At 39.1% G+C, this 17,808-nt stretch overlaps 1 long non-coding RNA gene across 1 annotated transcript; it reads left to right on the top strand.

Moving 5' to 3' along the window:
- Positions 1-1,783: 1,783 nt before the first annotated feature.
- On the top strand, positions 1,784-3,666 carry LOC120400144. The gene is made up of 3 exons (XR_005595562.1): positions 1,784-1,847; positions 3,200-3,354; positions 3,551-3,666. It is a non-coding gene; the product is annotated as an uncharacterized LOC120400144 (long non-coding RNA).
- Positions 3,667-17,808: the final 14,142 nt, after the last annotated feature.

The raw sequence follows: 17,808 nt of genomic DNA, 5'->3' as shown, positions 1-17,808 counted from the left end.
TCCAACTATGCAGGCACAGAAAATACAAATGCTAATTTATTTTAATATAATGGAGGAAATCTGGATCAGTCCTGAGGCTGGATCAGCCACAACTCCGCGCCTGAGTGGAAGGGTAACTGCAGTCATAGGTGGGTGTGATGGAATAAACAAACCCACAATGAGCCCAAAAGGGGCTAAAATGCAATAGTGAGCCTAGGTAACCCAACCCACCAGGCCCACTGAGCTTGTTTCAACTGGAGGAGCGAGCTAATAGGGAGCCCAAAAGTCCCGGCTAAGAGTGGTTGACAGGCTGCAGGAGAGAGGAATCCCTTATCCAGGAAGCTGAACAGAAGCCTGAGAGGGGACCGCAGACCAAGTAAGGTCCCCAGGCAGTGCCTTATCCAGACACTGGCAGGTCCTGCAGGGCCCTCCTCCTTTGAACTCCTTTCTTTGTTGAGTGACTGACTGACTGGTCTATAGGGGCCACACCCCCAACTGAAGGGACCTATAGGCAGGAAGTAGTCCATGGGGAGCAAACTCAGTTTTGCTGCAAGGAGAACCCTACCAGCATTGCTTCCCACATGATCCTGGGCTGGAACCCAGATTCAGGTGGAAAGTCGAAGATTCCCAGCCTAAGATCAGGAACAGGCACCTCTACCACCCTGACAGAGAGGAAATGGATCAGAAGTTGGGTGAGCTAATCACTCGGCCACTGGGCTTTCTGAGCCCCCTTGCCAGATCAAGGTGCATTATTGCAGCTGTAGAAGCAACCTGCTCACTCTTAGCAGGATGCATTTAGCATTAGTCTTGAGTACTCTGTCTGAGGGCTACAAGAGTGCTAGAGGGAAGTAGTACAGAATGACAGGATGCATCTATGCTCCACCTCTATATTAATATATCCCTGTTCACTTTCTAGGGCAGTTGAAACTAACTTTCTTCCTTTGCACACATCATAGCTACAGTCAAATACACCAGGGGACAGCTCATGATGATGTCATAAGAGGCCTTTTCTGAAAACAATGGAAAAGCATGGACTATTTCCACTTAATTATGAACTTTAGAGTCAACTTTTATAGCACACCTATAACTATAGTCTGAATCCATGCTAGTATCAACCTGACAATTCTGATGCAATCCATTTTCCTTCTAAATTCACTTTACTCCATTTGTCAAAGTGCTATGTAGTTCATTGATTAGTAGACTTTTCTTTCTTTTAAAAAAGAAAAAAGGTCAGCAACATTTTCACAATTTTTTTGTGAAAAAAAAAATTGTTCTTTTTTGTAGAAAAGTTTTGACATTCTAATTTTTTCAACCAGCTCTTTTTTTCCCCTGATATTGATTTTTAAAAAATATATATGCCACTATATAATCCTGTGAATAAAATTCTTTCATTTTGTCAACTGCAATTTCCAGGAATTTGGTCCTTATTCAGATAAGCAGCTAACAATGGCCAACAGATTCTTCTGATCAGTCCCACGGGCGTTAAATGTACTATTATTGTATGATACAGAGAGGAAGGATGACCTTGTGGTTAGGACTCAGCAGACCTGAGTTCAGTTCTCAGCTCTGCCATGGATTCTGTGTGTGATTTTCAGCTCATGATTCCTCTCTGTTTCAGTTCTCTATCTGTAAAATTGGGATACTTCTCTTCTCCACCTGTTATCTGTCTTATTTATTTAGATTGCAAGCTCTTTGGGACTGGGGCTTTCTCTTGCTGTGAGTATGTATAGTGCATGGCAAATTAGGCCCCTGGATTGTAATGGGAGCCTCTTGGCACTACCATAATAATACAATATGCAAATACGTGTATATTGAGAAGAGATGGAAAACTAATGTCCTGCCTTGGCAAAGCCTTCCCAAATGCTACTGTAAGTATGGAAATTATATTTTATAAAGCAAATCACTACTATAAGTCCACTTCATGAGCTCTGCCAGTCAATAAAACATCTATGTCAATAATTTCCTTAAAATCTTAAGATTAGAAAATGCAATTGTCATTTGGTTTAACATATGGATAATCAATTGAAAACATAGTTTGTTTGTTTTTTGTTTGGTTGGTTTTTTGTTTAAAAAAAGCTTTAGACTCTATTCCAGATTGACAGTATCAGAATATTGTCTTTCTGTAAGGGCAGAATTCTCGCTTTTGGAACTCAAGAATGTCACTCATTCCTCCTTAGCAGCTTGGTGATTGACTTAAGACCTCAGGTTGTTGGATCTTGCCAGCAGCTTGTGTCATGTTGACTGATGGCAGTACAGAGATTCTTGAGGATGAAAGTGATGCACTGGTGTGAAGCATAGTCGACATATTAAGGAGAACATTGTATGGGCCACGTGCTAGCTACCAAGGAAACTTACAAGCTATATTTTCTAGAATTATTCCTAAGGTAAAGAAATCATTTAAGGTAGTCTGAGGGTATGTCTACACTTCAATGCAAGGCCAGTGTTAGTGGGACTCAAGTCAGCTGACCTGTGTTAGGAAACCCGGGGCTTGATCATCTACATTGTATTTTAAACCTATGTTAAGACTTTTTCTAACCTGTGCTCTTACCTAGGGCTCTGGCTTACACACTGCAGTCAAAGTACACCCGAATCATATCCCAGAGTCCCTAGTACCCCTCACCTCCAAATATGGCTGCTCCAGCCTTTGGACTGTGGGACACTGTGGGAAAACTTTACTGCCTACCCTGCGTGTTACAGGAAGCAGTTCACCATGCAAAAGGCTTGATCAGTTCACTCTCCATTACAAACCCAGGAGGCTGTCTGATAATGTGGTCACAGATCAGTGCTCAGATGAGAAGGTTTAACACTGACCTGAGCTGCTACTGTTTGCAAAGGGGGTGTGGCTTCCATTTTCAATAGAGTGGATTGCAGATTGTTGAGACAGCGAGGTCTAAGGAAGCTGTCCCATGGAATGGTGGGATACTTCCAGCTGACTCCCAGACCCAAGTCAAGCGTGGCTCTGTTCCGGCTTAACTCAAGCTCCGACACTTCAGTCCTGCAGGGTCCTGGGACCCTGAGTTAGAGCCCTGAGTCAGTACGATTGCAGTGTAGACACAAAGGGGGTTAGGCTTGAATCCAGGCTTAAGCTTGGGCTTATGTTACATGCCCTCAGTGGAGGCTTTGTTTGGAATGGAACAGAACCAAAATCCCAGTCTCAGCTGGTTAGTGGATGAAAAGGCTCAGATCTTATTTTAGCTGAAAGTCTCAATGTCTGTCTCAGAGAACTAGTAGCAAGACAAGCTGTGGATTTGACAACAGAAGCCACAAACGGATAGCATATTCATATCCAAGGACAAAGGCCCACATCCTTCAACTCACTGACTTCCATGGGACTCCACCAGATGCAGCAAATTGCAGGACGAGGAATAAGTGAAGGTGAGCTTTTTATTTCAATTTAACATTTTTAGTTACTATTCCTTCCTATACATAAGTGTTGGTTATTATAGGGATTCCTTTTGTTGTTCTTTCAAACCTAGCTCAATTGTCCTTTGATTCTTTTTGTGTATTTGCATATAGCCCCAGTATTACTCACTGCTGTAAATGTGTTTTGTCTTTATATGTTTTCCCTTAGACATTGGGGACACACTCTGTAGTAGCTGTAAAGCAAGATGGATCTAACATGCCTGACTTCAAATCATACAGGGAGATGAGCTGTAGGCCTGGGAAATTTGAACACTTGAAATAAAGGTTAAATTTATAATTTAGCAAAAAACCTAACTCTGAATAATTTATTTTGGACTAGTTTGTGCCTTTATGCAAAGCCTGGAGTAAAGGGTGGTGCTACAACTGAGGCACAATTCTCCTCTGCTCCCTTCCTGCTCCATGGAAGAATTAAGTTACTGATAGCACTTCAAAGGTTGGAAGTCACCTTACTCCTCACATCTGGCTAGTGAGTAAGGGTCCTGTGTGTGGAACCAAGGATCCTCCCATTACTCTCCCTTCTCTGCACCCTCTCAGACCTCTTCCTCACAGCAAGTAGTATCCAGAAAGATCCAAGGCCCGAGATCCAGGTAGATTTTATTCAGTCATGCAGGAAGGTGGAGAGGAGTCTTCTTTCCTCCTGATCATTACCAATATAATCCAGTGGCACCGAGTGTATAATAAATTATTGATTTAAAAGGCCCTATTTGTTATGCCATAATATTTTCACATCATAGACTTAGTGAGGATAACATACCCACAGTATGATCTGAAAACAGAAGTAACTGTGCTTCTGCATATTTTAGTTTTTTTCTTTGTTCAACCATAAGAGAAGTTAATTTACAAAGATCCAAGTTTAAATAATTCTGACCTTACCCCAAAAATCTGTATTTGTTTCATCCTTTATCTGAAATGTTGTGATCTTTACAGTATTTTCTAAAGGGGAAAAAAGGAGTAGTATGAAGTCTTTATCTTCATGTAATAATTTCATATCCTTGCTTTGATTGCTGCTATTGACCTTCAAATATCTTTTATTGCATTATATCCATAAGTTTATTTTAATATTTTCACTGGGTCTAATTACCTGGATCATTCTATACCATTCCCTGCAGGGAAATATACTGCTGAAGTTTGGGTTTTTAAATACTAATTAAAAAAATCATTAGCGTGAGAATTAATTTCCTCTCTTTGTATTTTCCTGTCCCTCTTGATAGCCATATGAATTTGATAAGCAATCTACTTGTTGAGATCCAGAACTCCCTTTAATTACTGTGGTAGGATTCCCATATCAACCAATGGTGTCATGAAACAAACCTCAGCTTACTGAGTCTAAATAATGGCAATCAAATCTCTGAATCAAATAAGGCCCAAATGAAAATATCATAACTTTCCTTTATATTGCATAAATATTTCACAACTGTCCCTTACATTTCATTATTATTTCATGCACGGGGCAATATTTCCAGTGATTCCACTTGAAAAGCATTCTTTGGCAACAGACGGTATAAAGACTGATTAATAAATCTTGTTTTTTGTGGTGATATATATGCAAATGCACACAGACCAGGTGTCAAACCACTGAAATTCTCTCCCTCAAGATGGACATCTACTTGTCTTGTATGTATTCCACACATACAGCTTTATGAAGGTGACTTTAAGGTTGCAGGCACATAGCAGTGTTTTTCTGGGATTGTTCTGTTTTGAAAATCAGTCTTATAAAATATCAGTACCTGCCAGTGTTTGGTTACTGATGATCTGATCCAGATTCTAATGACACATTGGACATAGGACTCAAACTTGCCATGAAGAATTGAGTCACATCAGGCGTATGGCCATTGAAAAGGCAGACCACTAGAAGGTGGTCAGTGGGTAAAAGCTATCACTTTGATGTGCCCCTGCAAGCAGTCCACATTTATGCAATATGATATGATTAGGAGGTCCACAGAAAGAGGGAGTGCTTCCTGATCTCCTCCCCCACAATCTCTGTTTCTTTCTACCCTTCTCCACCTGAACCAGGTTCATAGAACTGAGGTTGAAGGAAGCAGAGTATGAGGCTGACCATGAATGAAGTTGGAAGATGCAATTTGGAGGGATTTAAAAAAACAAACTCCTCCCACACTGACTGTTGCTAAAGGAAGAAGTCTTGAAAAGGACTGTTCAAGATGGAAATCCATTCTACGCACCACCACAGCTACCTGATAGCCTTAGGAAGATGCTGCTGCTGCCACCTGCTCCGATCTTCTACAGGCTGTATGAGCTGGGTGCCTTTTCTATGGACTAGTGGTCAGGAGTGTATGAAATGGGAATGGGGAAAGCAGGAAGATTGGAGAAGTATAGTAGAGCAGAGTAGTGCCCCTTTCTCCTCCCTAGACTGCATGAAGAAAACCCAGGGTTGGCTCTTTCTGATTCCCAGCCCTGTCTTTGGAGCTGCTGACAAACCAGTATTAGCTCATGTGTTCCTGAGGATACATGCTGATATTGTTACTTTAGAATGCTGATAACTATGAAAATAAACATCTAATCAACTAATCTTTGGTCCTCTGCACTAGATCTGAACTAGATTATGCTAATCAAACAACTCTTCTCTGTATCTTGTCCTTTTTCCTAGAAAGTAGCAAAAAAAAAGCATTAGAAGGATTTAGTTTGCCATAATTCATAAAGATGTTGTCAATTTGACCTCTATCAATTTCTACTACATTTAATAGAAAAATTGTAACTTATTGGATTGGGGCTTTATTGATCATGAAAAAGAAGGAATCAGATGGGCTTGTTCTGAGGTCATTAAGGCAAAAATATTTTTGAAATATGCCATTGTTCATTCCCGAACATACAGGGGTTCAATTCTCCACTCCAACATGCCAGTTTACATCAATGTGACTCCACTGAAAGGAATGGAGTCACACCAGCAAGAACACAGTGTTGAGCCAGGAAATGTCTGAGGACTTTCTAAAACTCTTTGGTATAAGGTAGAGAAATCACAACAGGAGCTTGAGGTGAAGCAAACATGCAGGGGAATTCCATGAGGACAAGATGTTGTACAGTTTTCTTGGTAATTTACACAGACATTGAGGAGGAGAATGGCAACCTCACAAAAGCAGACTCAAAATAATGAAAATATGTTGCGTGACTTCAGAGGACAGCACACACCAAATGGTTCAAATTAAGTAGCTCTGAATGAGCAATCATGGTTCTATCATCTTTGACAAGCAGAAATAAGTCAATATCCTTTTCTCACCTCCATATTAAGGAAATTAGCAGTGGCCTTTGAGGTTTTCTTTTAAAGAATTCAATAGATTATTGACTGTTTTTTTATGAGTCTTGTTGCTGAAATCATGCTTTGTTTCTCACACACATTCCTGCCAGTGCTCAGAGTTTCTACTTGAATGCTTAAACACAAAAGAGGATGCTTTTTCCCCTACCCATTCAGCAAGATGTCATTTGCATTCCATTTTTGCAAAGTATCCAGTGAAAAACATCACTCTGCTAATGTTCAGAGTTATTTCTAGTTGAGATTGACAATTTTATTTTAATAGTTCAAGATAAATTATTGCAGATCACTAGGTGTCTGAGGCTTACAAATGTTTCCTTCCATATCCCCGAAGATTCAAGTCAATTTTTTCTAGTTTATCTCATCATTTAACCATGAAAAACATACTTGACATTCCTCATATTTAAAAACAGGGAAAATTCATTTTAATACAGTAGACTACAACCATTTACATCATGTCTTTTTCCCAATGCATATTGTAGCCTAGACAACAGGCAAGATAATTGCTTAGGACAGAAAATAAAGCATTGCTTTGGCATAAGGAACACATTATGGAATAATTTCCATACAAGAAACTCATGCAAAGTATATTTTCCATGTTTGTTTCTACTTCCATAAACTCTTACTGCTATATTTACATTTGGCATGTATTTGCTGTTATAGAAAGATGCACAAATGAAGATGGAAACTGTGTCACCATATAAAGAACAGCAGCAATAAATATAAAAAAGGGTAAACATTTGTCATTCTCTGGTGAGGACATGGGTTACAGGTCTCTACATTCTGCAGTAAATCAGAATTCTGTATTTTTCATGAGAAACTGCTTAAGCACAGTATAAATTCACAGATGTAAAAGTCATGCAGTATATACATCTGGAGCTAGATTTTTGATTCTGAGCAACAATGACTTCAAATGCAGTAAATTGGAGTTGTGAATGCTTATCACCTGTGAAAATAATTCCTCAATTAAATTGTCCATATGCACCATGGAGAACACTTGGCTACCTGCTCTGGGAGTATGGACTTGTATTACTTAGAGAATCTCTGTTCTCTCAATTGTTAGTTATAGTATGAGTGATTTCTTCAGGCCAGTCACTAATGTACAAGACACTTATCCAATGATAATGGTTTATGACCATCTTCTAGTAGGTCTTAATACTCAATAAAGGCAAGTGTAATGTTTACCTAGAGTACCGGTTCCTAGAGTCACTTGATGTCAAACTCTCAGCTGTCATTTAAAAAATATATATGTTTCCAGTAGTAATGATTGTCTAGAAAACCTTGAAAATGTGAACAAAGTAACTGCTGAGTCTATAGAAAACCTGGAACATTAGTTCTGAGAGGTGTGTGTGTGAGACACTGCACCTCATATTCTTCATAGTGTTATTATGATACGATTACAGCATAATTATGATGTATTTATGTAAGATAATTCATGTGAGGTGTCATTGGAAAAGTTATGATTTGCTGAATATGATTATCCTATTTGTATGCAGGTATCATTTTTGTATCTGAAGTTATAAATACTATGTATCTATACTTCAAATGTAGTTACACCTGGTTGACTCCCACTAGGCAAGATGCTTTCCATCTAGATAGCTAGTTGGGAAGGGCCTATTCAAGGCAATGAGCCATTAGGGAAAACAATAGACCACAGGAGAAGCTTATAGCCCAGTTGGTGAGCTTTCCTGAGAATGCTACAAACAGCCTGTAAGGAATGGCTGCTATGACTCTACAAGGACATATGACCAGGCCACTTGATGCTGGACTCCATCTTGGGATGGTTCCTACCCTATGCTAAAGCTATATAAGGCAGGGAGTGACATCATCTGAAGTTCTTCACTCCCCACCCAAGACGACTCCTGGAAACACCTGAGAAACAAAGAGTGAATTGTGGGAAGTGCTGGAACCAGACTAAAGGGATTTCTAGCCTGTGTATGAAACACATGGGGATTCCAAGATGCAAAGCAAGTGTAGCTTGTGCCTTAAGAATCTACAAGTCTGCCTGTACCATCAGTTAGGGTGAGAATCAGCTATTCATATCCAATCTATTTAGTATATTAATCTTAGTTTGCCAGGTAATCTGCTTTGATCTGTTTGCCACCACTTATGATCACTTAAAGTCTATCTTTTGTAGTTAATAAACCTTTTTTGTTTTAATTTAACCAGTGAGATTTGACTGGAGTGCTTGAGGAAAATCTCTGCTTGGTTACCCCAAGTGTGCATTGTCCTCCTCACATAGAGGGAGAGGTGGCCTGGGTATTAAACCCATATACTGGCCAGATTTGACCATGGCAGGATGGTATTGCTTGGGGGTTCTAGGCTGGGAAACTGGTGGTTAAAGAACCTGTGTGTAACTGCAGCTGGGTGTGTCTCTACCTGTGTGAATGCTGGTGAAAGTCCAGGCTGGAGGGCTTTTCAGCTTGTCACAGCAACACAGTGTGAGAGGGAGCCCAGGCTGGTGGGTCAGGGGGCTCAGTGGTACCCCAGTTCCAGATGGCACCCTGTCACAGTGTGAATGACTCAATTCATATCAATGGGGTGTTAATGCCTATACCTGCTATTTGGAGGCAGGAGGGGCTCTGCTGATACCACCCCAGCCCAAGACTCTATATGTAGAAGGAGACACTTGTGTCTTTACCTGATCCTGAGAGGTGAGCCTTCCCTAAGAGCAGGTATGGCAAGCCATGCTCCAGCCCCTGCTACTGCCTCCATAATGGGGGTGAAGCAATGAGGGCTCCATCTGAGATCCGAGGACCCAAGTTGTCTAGGACACTCCATTGCCTTAAACTAGCCCTAAATTCTAAAGTGTGTTTTGTATGAGGAATAACCATGGATGTCAAAGGGAATTATACGCTTAGTCCAAGGCTTGAAAACAAATCAGATTTAAATCTAGTACAGAGGATATGGTGCGCACACACACAGGACAATATTTTAAAACTTGAATAGCTAAAGCTAAATCTATATTTAGACATTTAAATAACTTTCCTGATTTTCAGAGGGACTAGACACACACATTTTATGTTGAAGGGAATGGGAGCTTCATGTATTCCAGACCTTTGAAAATTCAGTCCAATTATTTAGGTTCTTAAATACGTATTGCCTACATTTTCAGTATTAACTTATGTTTTGGGGGTGTATTAAATTGTGGGTGCTCTGTTTGTGACATCTATACATGGGGCCCAAATTTCAAAGACTGGGTCCTAGCACTTTCTGAAAATCTGACCCCTACAAGATGTCTCAACTTTGGCACCCCAAAACTCAATTGTTCCCCAGATCACTAGTCACTTTTGAAAATATATTGCAGAATATTATACACGTGTATGTGTGTGTATGTGTGTGTATATATATATATACACACACACACACACTTTTCTTAAATACAATTTTAAAATAAACCTTTTTAAAAGTATATATACAATTGTTATAAGTTTTACAGACATTAAGTAAAAGGATTTAGAGTTTGATCCTGAAAACCCTGCCAGTCTAGTCACATACGCAAGGGTTTACAGGATCAGGCACTCAACAGTACTATCTCTAAACACCAGATCAAATTAAGTGCGACACCACCTATCACACATTTGCATTAATTCATATCATATAGCATTCCCACTATCTCACATAAGATACACAATCTCCTCCTATGCTAGCACAGGCTGGTACAGTTCAATAATGAATGTGTGTGGATCCTAAAGAGATGATTTCAGCTTGTTGTTATCTAGCTGGGTCAGAGATTAGATGGGGAGGGACAGAAGTCAGAAGAGATGGTCAAGAGGTGGCCTGTGGATAAAGAGTTTCATTCTTCAGTGCAATCAATCACTTCCAGAAGCACAAAGTTTGCCTCCTGAGCACAGAAAATAAATAGATCTGACTGAAGGATTGAAACCTGCCTTGACGAGACATACTTGGGTCTGCCTGAATAGTGATGCACCAGTTCCAGCTTTAAAATTCAATTTTAGAATAACACAATCTAAATACACACACATAGGGCCCAATTATACTCTCATGTATCCTGGTTTCATATCTGTGTCACTCCATCAGCTTCAATGGAACACAACTCCAGATTTACACCAGTGCAGATTCAGGCCAAGAATATTTTATGCCTGTGTAATAGGACTCTGATTTATAACATGCCAGATTATACTTTCCCCTCATTATAAGTTAACTGCATAATGTTCAAAGAGTGAAACATAAACCACAAAATAATAAGTCTTAAAGCACTTTTTGTTAATACATTCTGAGCACAGTCCACATAAAGACCTGATTAAGAGGGAATGTTAAAAAATATTTCAGAGTCAAAAGTAGACAAATCTTATTTCACTATTCTGTCCACAGTGCATATTGTTCATGGGGTTGGTGAAGTGGGTAGAAAAAATTAACTAAGGTCAAAATCTTCAAACTTAGCTGCCTGAAATTAGGCCCCATATTTCAGTCCCAATCCTGTACTAACAATTGTTCAGGAAGGCAGACCCTGTTATATTTCACAACACACAACCAGAAGCTAGATAAAAACATAAAACACGCCTGATGGATGGTTGCAATTTACCACTATTTTATTTCTTAGAATTCACAGAATGATAACATACCAGAACCCTCAAACAGAGAGAGAGAGAGAGAGAGAGAGACATAGCAGCCTGCTCCCCAAAACAGTGAGGCATAATTCACCCCACTTTTCTCTAGGCTTGCTGTCTGCAAACTGGCTACTAGGCCCAGAAGATTACATGCTTCCCTACAGTGCCCTCTGCTTAAAAATGTAATATTGCACAATTTTTTCCATATCTAGCTTTGTATCTTTTTTTTTTTTTTAGTCAAGAGGCTGGAAGCTTTATAATGTAAAAGATGACCTCAGAAGGAATAAATAATGTAAGCTGAGAGAGGATGTCATTTTAAATTCACGGGTTGATTACTAAATTGTACCATTTGTCAGAAGTGTAATGATTCTCTTAAAAATGAAAAAGACAAAACAGGATATTCACTTTTGTTTATTGTATTCACTGTCTTGTGCCTGGAAGATGCTCAAAGTTCATCTACATTTTTGAATAGGAGATTATTACAGTTGACATACAAATCAATATAACTTGTAAGGAGTGAGAAAGTACCCAGTGCCTCAATGCTTTTCCTGTTTAGGATTATTATTATTCACATTCAAATGGAGGGGAGGGGAGGGAAATATAAGAAAATGTGTGAGCTTATACTAGACCAGCTCAGAAGAAAGCCACTTGTCTGGGGCTCAGGAGATCTAGATTCAGTTCCCAGGGTCTGTCCTGCATTTCCTATGTGCCCTTGGACAAGTCACTTTAAGTCCCTGATCCTATACACATTATCTTAAATTGAGCTCTCTGTGGCTCAGTTCCTCATCTGAAAAAGGAGGATAATAATGCCACCTTTTCCACCCTTTTTCTATTTTTTCTATTTTGATTTTATGATCTTTGCAAGCAGGGATTCACTCTTTTATCTATATGTACAGCACCAACCATAATGGGGCCCCAATACACTACAGTAATAAAATAGAATAGTTAATATTCACTCTTAAGTGGCAGCTTTTATCATATCCTTGCTTTCCCTACAGCCTGGGGGGCAAGTAGATGGACCTTGCAGGATAGCACATGGCCGCTGACATTCAGGGTATTTCGGACCAAATGGAGGAGTTGGTTCCAAAGTTGAGAAGGCTCATGGAAAATGCCCTGAGGTTAGCTCCCTTTTGTTTATACTGGCATGGCTCCAAGCTGAGCACCTTAGCTGACTGCAGTTGTGGCAATGTGGGCCCTTCCAGTAGACAGCTCCTAACATATGATGTGTTTGATGTGGTCTTGGAAAGGGTGTTTCCAATCATGAAGGTAGTGTGGGAAAGGAGCTTCCGTAGGTGTCTAGTTGCTGAGTTCCTGTTGAAATGGCTACTTTAATACAGCTGGGACTTTGGGTTAGTAATGTTAGGGTGCCAAATAGCCTTGAGTAGGCATCATTATTTTAAATCTAAATAATTATATAAATAAAGGCTTTCTAAGTGAAAATTAAAATCCTAACTCCATCCAGAAACAAGCAGGCAGCCGCACAGTTTAGCAAGCGCTGGCATCATATGTTTCCAGCATGATGTACTGCATGATAAGCAAACCACTGCATTCTGGAACAGCTTCTGTGTACAGGCTGATTTAAAGTGCTGGCAAATATATAGTGAACTGCAAATAGTCTAGTATCGAGGTGACAAAGAGATGGGTGTTATGGTAGCCAGATTCAGATCCAAAAGAAACCACTTTACTCTCCTGGCCTGCTGAACATGTGAACATTTATGGTCACTGCTGCTATATGATCATTTAAACAGCAGTTGGGGATCCAACATGAGCCCCAAATTACTAATTGTGGACACATATCTATGATAGGGGCAGATGTAATCCTCACCACATCTTCTGGTTACCTCCCACATTTTATCAGCATCCCACCGATCTTTTCCACACCCCACGATCTTTTCCACACCCAACTCTCATCCATGCTGCAGTCTCAACCAGACCTGGGTAGTGCATTCAGCAGAGTGACTGGATTGGGTGAGATAGAGATACAAAGCCAGATGTCATCAACATGATGAAAACACCATTACCTAAAAATAAAACTACAAAGAGAAAAGTAAACTGAAATACATGAATCTAAGCTTGAAATGACACCAGGGCAACTTTTTGTAAGAAAATTTATAATAGTTCCCATTAGGGTGACCAGACACAAGTGTTAAAATCGGGACAGTGGGTGGGGGGTAATGGGAGCCTATATAAGAAAAGGACCCCAAAATCGGGACTGTCCCTATAAAAATCGAGACATTTGGTCACCCCAGTTCCCGTGAACATTGTGACAAAAAAACTAGAAGAATACATTCAAACTATCTTGCTAAGTGAATAAATTGTCATAAAATGATTTGAGTACATTGTTCGCCTTCCCAGTTATACAAAATCCTTGTTTGCTCTTGTCAGGGTTCCTTCCCCACTCTGAACTCTAGGGTACAGATGTGGGGACCCACATGAAAGCCCTCTAAGCTTATTTCTACCATCTTAGGTTAAATCTGGTACTCTGCCACCACCAAGCGATTTAACAAGAAACAGGGAAAGGACCACTTGAGTTCCTCTTCCCCCAAAATATCCCTCCAAGCCCTTACACCCCCTTTCCTGGGGAGGCTTGAGAATAATATCCTAACCAATTGGTTACAAAGTGATCAAAGACCCAAACCTCTGGGTCTTTGGACAATGGAAAAATCAGTCAGGTTCATAAAAGAAGGATTTTATTAAAAAGAAAATGTAAAATCAGGAAGGAAAATAACTTTACAGGGTAATCAGATTCAACGAGCCCAGATAAACCCCTTCTAGCCTTAGTTTCAAAGTTACAACAAAACAGGGATAAACCTCCCTCTAGCAAAGGTAAAATTCACAATTTGAGAAAGCAAAGATAAACTAATACACCTTGTCTGGCTGTTACTTAAAAGTTTGAAATATGACGGACTTGTTCAGAAAGATTTGGAGAACATGGATTGATGTCCAGTCCCTCTTAGTCCCAAGAGCAAACACCACCAAAACAAAGAGCACGAACAAAAGCCTTCCTCCCCTCCCCCCCCCCAAGATTTGAAAGTATCTTGTCCCCTTATTGGTCCTTTGGATCAGGTGTCAGCCAGGTTACCTGAGCTTCTTAACCCTTTACAGGTAAAAGGATTTTGGTGCCTCTGGCCAGGAGGGATTTTATAGTATTGTATACAGGAGGGTTTTTACCCTTCCCTTTATAGCTATGGCAGCTCTCTAGGAAATAAAGTATCTTGGATATAAAATCTATGTCAAAAATATCTATTGTAAGAGGGTCCTACCAACCAGTCTCAAAAAGCAGAGTATTTGAAGGATAAACAGACTATGGTTTTCAGCTAAAACAAAGAGAATGACCACAAGGAATCCGTGTAGCTCTACAAGAAAACATTTAAATCACTAAGAACCCATTATACTTTGCTTGTTCTGATTATAGTTAACATTTGATTAGGTAGATGCCTTGAGTTAATGCTCTTCTTAATTAACTCTGACTCCTCCTCTCCCTCCCCAAGGGAAAAAGAGATTGATCTTGTTTTTTTCAAATGCTAATTACAATAAGCAGTGAAAGTCCTAAATCAGAAGGTTTTATTCAGTCCTGCTGCTTCATCCATTTGGATCCCACTCACATTTCCATTGGAGGCTTGCTCTTTTGTATCTGGGATAATAGGCACAGATGTTGGGTCCATCTTATGCAAAGCAACTTTTGCTTAATGACCACCTTGAATGTGTCCCAGTTGCACCTGTTCAGCATTTTAAAGTAAAATAGAGCACTTGATTGCCTCCAAAAATCTTGTCCACTTTTTGTCAACCTGATTATGTTGCCATAAAGCAAGGAGATAATCTGAGCAGCAGCCACTATATCAGCTGGAGCAGGGCCAAGCTCATCAGCACTGTAAGCATTTTTGGTTGTTGTTCATAGTCTGACTACAGAGGTACTGCAGGTTAATTGCAACATTAAATGACACTTCTAGTGTACTGAGTTGTTAAAAGAGTACCAAAGGGAGCCACATGCAATTACTTATTATGCACTAAGTGGATGAGGAATGGCAATATGTAGAAGGATCATATTGATCTCAATATGACATTTTTGCACAGACACTTTTTTTCTCATGTAGAAATTTACCAGCCCTCTTATCTGCTACCAACTCATGTAAGAGGAACACACTTTGATATCTTCCTACATTACACTTACTTTCTATCTTGTTACAAGGCTTTCTCCATTATAGTATTCTAACACTAACTAGACTAAACCCCATTATAATTATACTTCTTGATAGAGCTTCTAATAACGTTCAACATTTTGGAAGAAACTCTGCCATCAGTTATGCTGTTGTAAATGCAGAGTAAATTCTATTGCTATCTACTCAGTTACTTTCAGACTTACACTACAGTAATTGAGATATAAATTTGGCTTCTGATTTCCCATAGAGAGTATTTTTAATATACTGTAATTATTGTAGGTGTTGTGGAAGCACCTCCTATTATGAAGGTTGACTAAGACTAAAGCTGTGGTGAAGGATGGAAATTCCATTTCATGAAGGATTTCGAGATTTCAGTTTGGCTTTGTTCCAATCAAAATAAACCCCCCATTTTTTTTAAATCTCCACAAAAGAACATTCTGAAGCTATTTTTATTTGATCAATTGAAATGTTTCATTGACAGATTCAAAACGTTTTGTTTTTATTTAGCCTTTTTTTTATTTTATATTACAATATAAGACAAACAAAAGAAAGACAAAATAAAAATTTGAATCAAAGTCAGCATTGTCTGAACTTTTCCCCAGTTTTTCTCCAAAATGAAATGTCTGTGAAATTGACATGATTTCATGAAGCATTTCAATGGAACTATATTCTTTGATGGAAAATGGTTACATCAAAGGTTTTCCAACCAACTCTATGCCTGACACTTTCCATTATAAAAACCCTGATTTCAGTTGCTTATAACTTTGCAAACTTTAACCATTTGGGCTGAAATTTTCCATGCCAAGTATCTGTAACAGACTGAAATATTTTGGAAAATTTCATCCAAAACAGTTCAGCCATTTCTAAGAATGAGATCAGGGACAAAATAATTTTTTACCCATGTTAAAAAAAATATATTGGCAATTTTTCCTTGAGAAGCAAGAGCTTAATTTTGCAGGAGTTCGTGGCCTTTCTATCAGGGTTGTGTTTTTTGCTTTCCCCATCAAAAACTGCCCACATTTAGCAAAGTTATAAGCCTTTGAAAAATCTTAGTTTGTGCATGTTCAGTAAAGGATTTAATTAACCTTAATTTGCTCCCTTGTGAATATGCATTATGACAGTCTAACTTTATCAGGGATGTCTGCCTCATTCAGTGCACAGATTCAATGCACTAAGACAGTGGCCTTCACCCTTTCCAGACTACTATACTCCTTTCAGGAGTCTGATTTGTCTTGCATAGCGCACGTTTCACCTCACACTTAAAATCTACTTGCTTACAAAATTAGACATAAAAATACTGAAAAATTACTTATTGCTATTGCTTGCTTTCTCATTTTTACCATATAATTATAAATCAATTGGAATTTAAATATTGTACTTACATTTCAGTGTACAGTATATAGAGCAATATAAACAAATCATTGTCCGTATGAAATTTTAGTTTGTACTGGCTTCACTAGTGATTTTTATGTAGCCTGTTGTAAAACTATGCAAATATCTAGATGAGCTGATATATCTCTGGAAGACCTCTGCATGCTCCCAGGGGTACACATCCCCCTAGTTACAGGTTTCAGAGTGGTAGCCGTGTTAGTCTGTATCAGCAAAAAGAACAAGGAGTCCTTGTGGCACCTTAAGAGACTAACAAATTTAGTTGGGCATAAGCTTTCGTGGGCTAAAACCCACTTCATCGGATGCATGCAGTGGAAAATACAATAGGAAGATATATATACGCAGAGAACATGAAAAAATGGGTGTTACCATGCCAACTATAATGAGACTAATCAATTAAGGTGGGCTATTAAATAATATTATTTTTCTCCTGCTGATAATAGCCCACCTTACTTGATTAGTCTCATTATAGTTGGCATGGTAACACTCATTTTTTCATATTCTCTGCGTATATATATCTTCCTATTGTATTTTCCACTGCATGCATCCAATGAAGTGGGTTTTAGCCCACAAAAGCTTATGCCCAAATAAATTTGTTAGTCTCTAAGGTACCACAAGGACTCCTCATTCTTTTTACACCCCTGGTTTAGAACCACAGCACTAGGAGGCAAAATTAAGGCAACCTTATATATAGGCTTTTCATAATGTTCGAGTGCTTAACAGCTTTCTTTTAATGGTTTTTTTTAAGTGTAATTTTTAGATTGCACAACACTTTTACAGTTACTTACACCCTAGAAAAGACTATGAGGGAATGTATACCTCTGTATTCATTGAATGATGTGCAGTAAATAAGGCAGGGGCCACTAACTGAATGATAATGATAAAAATATTGAACAGCAGGCCTCTTTCTCTGAGCACTGTCCAGCCTGTGCACTGAAGGAGGCAGAGTTCCTGTAGGAATAAAATAGTGATCATGTAATTAAAAACTTATCATACATACAAGAGGCAGAATAGAGTTCCT

This window comes from Mauremys reevesii, linkage group 3 (assembly GCF_016161935.1).
Source record: "Mauremys reevesii isolate NIE-2019 linkage group 3, ASM1616193v1, whole genome shotgun sequence".
Taxonomy (NCBI): domain Eukaryota; kingdom Metazoa; phylum Chordata; order Testudines; family Geoemydidae; genus Mauremys; species Mauremys reevesii.
The sequence above is the reverse complement of the archived record's forward strand: the minus strand, read 5'-3'. Positions and strand labels throughout refer to the sequence as shown.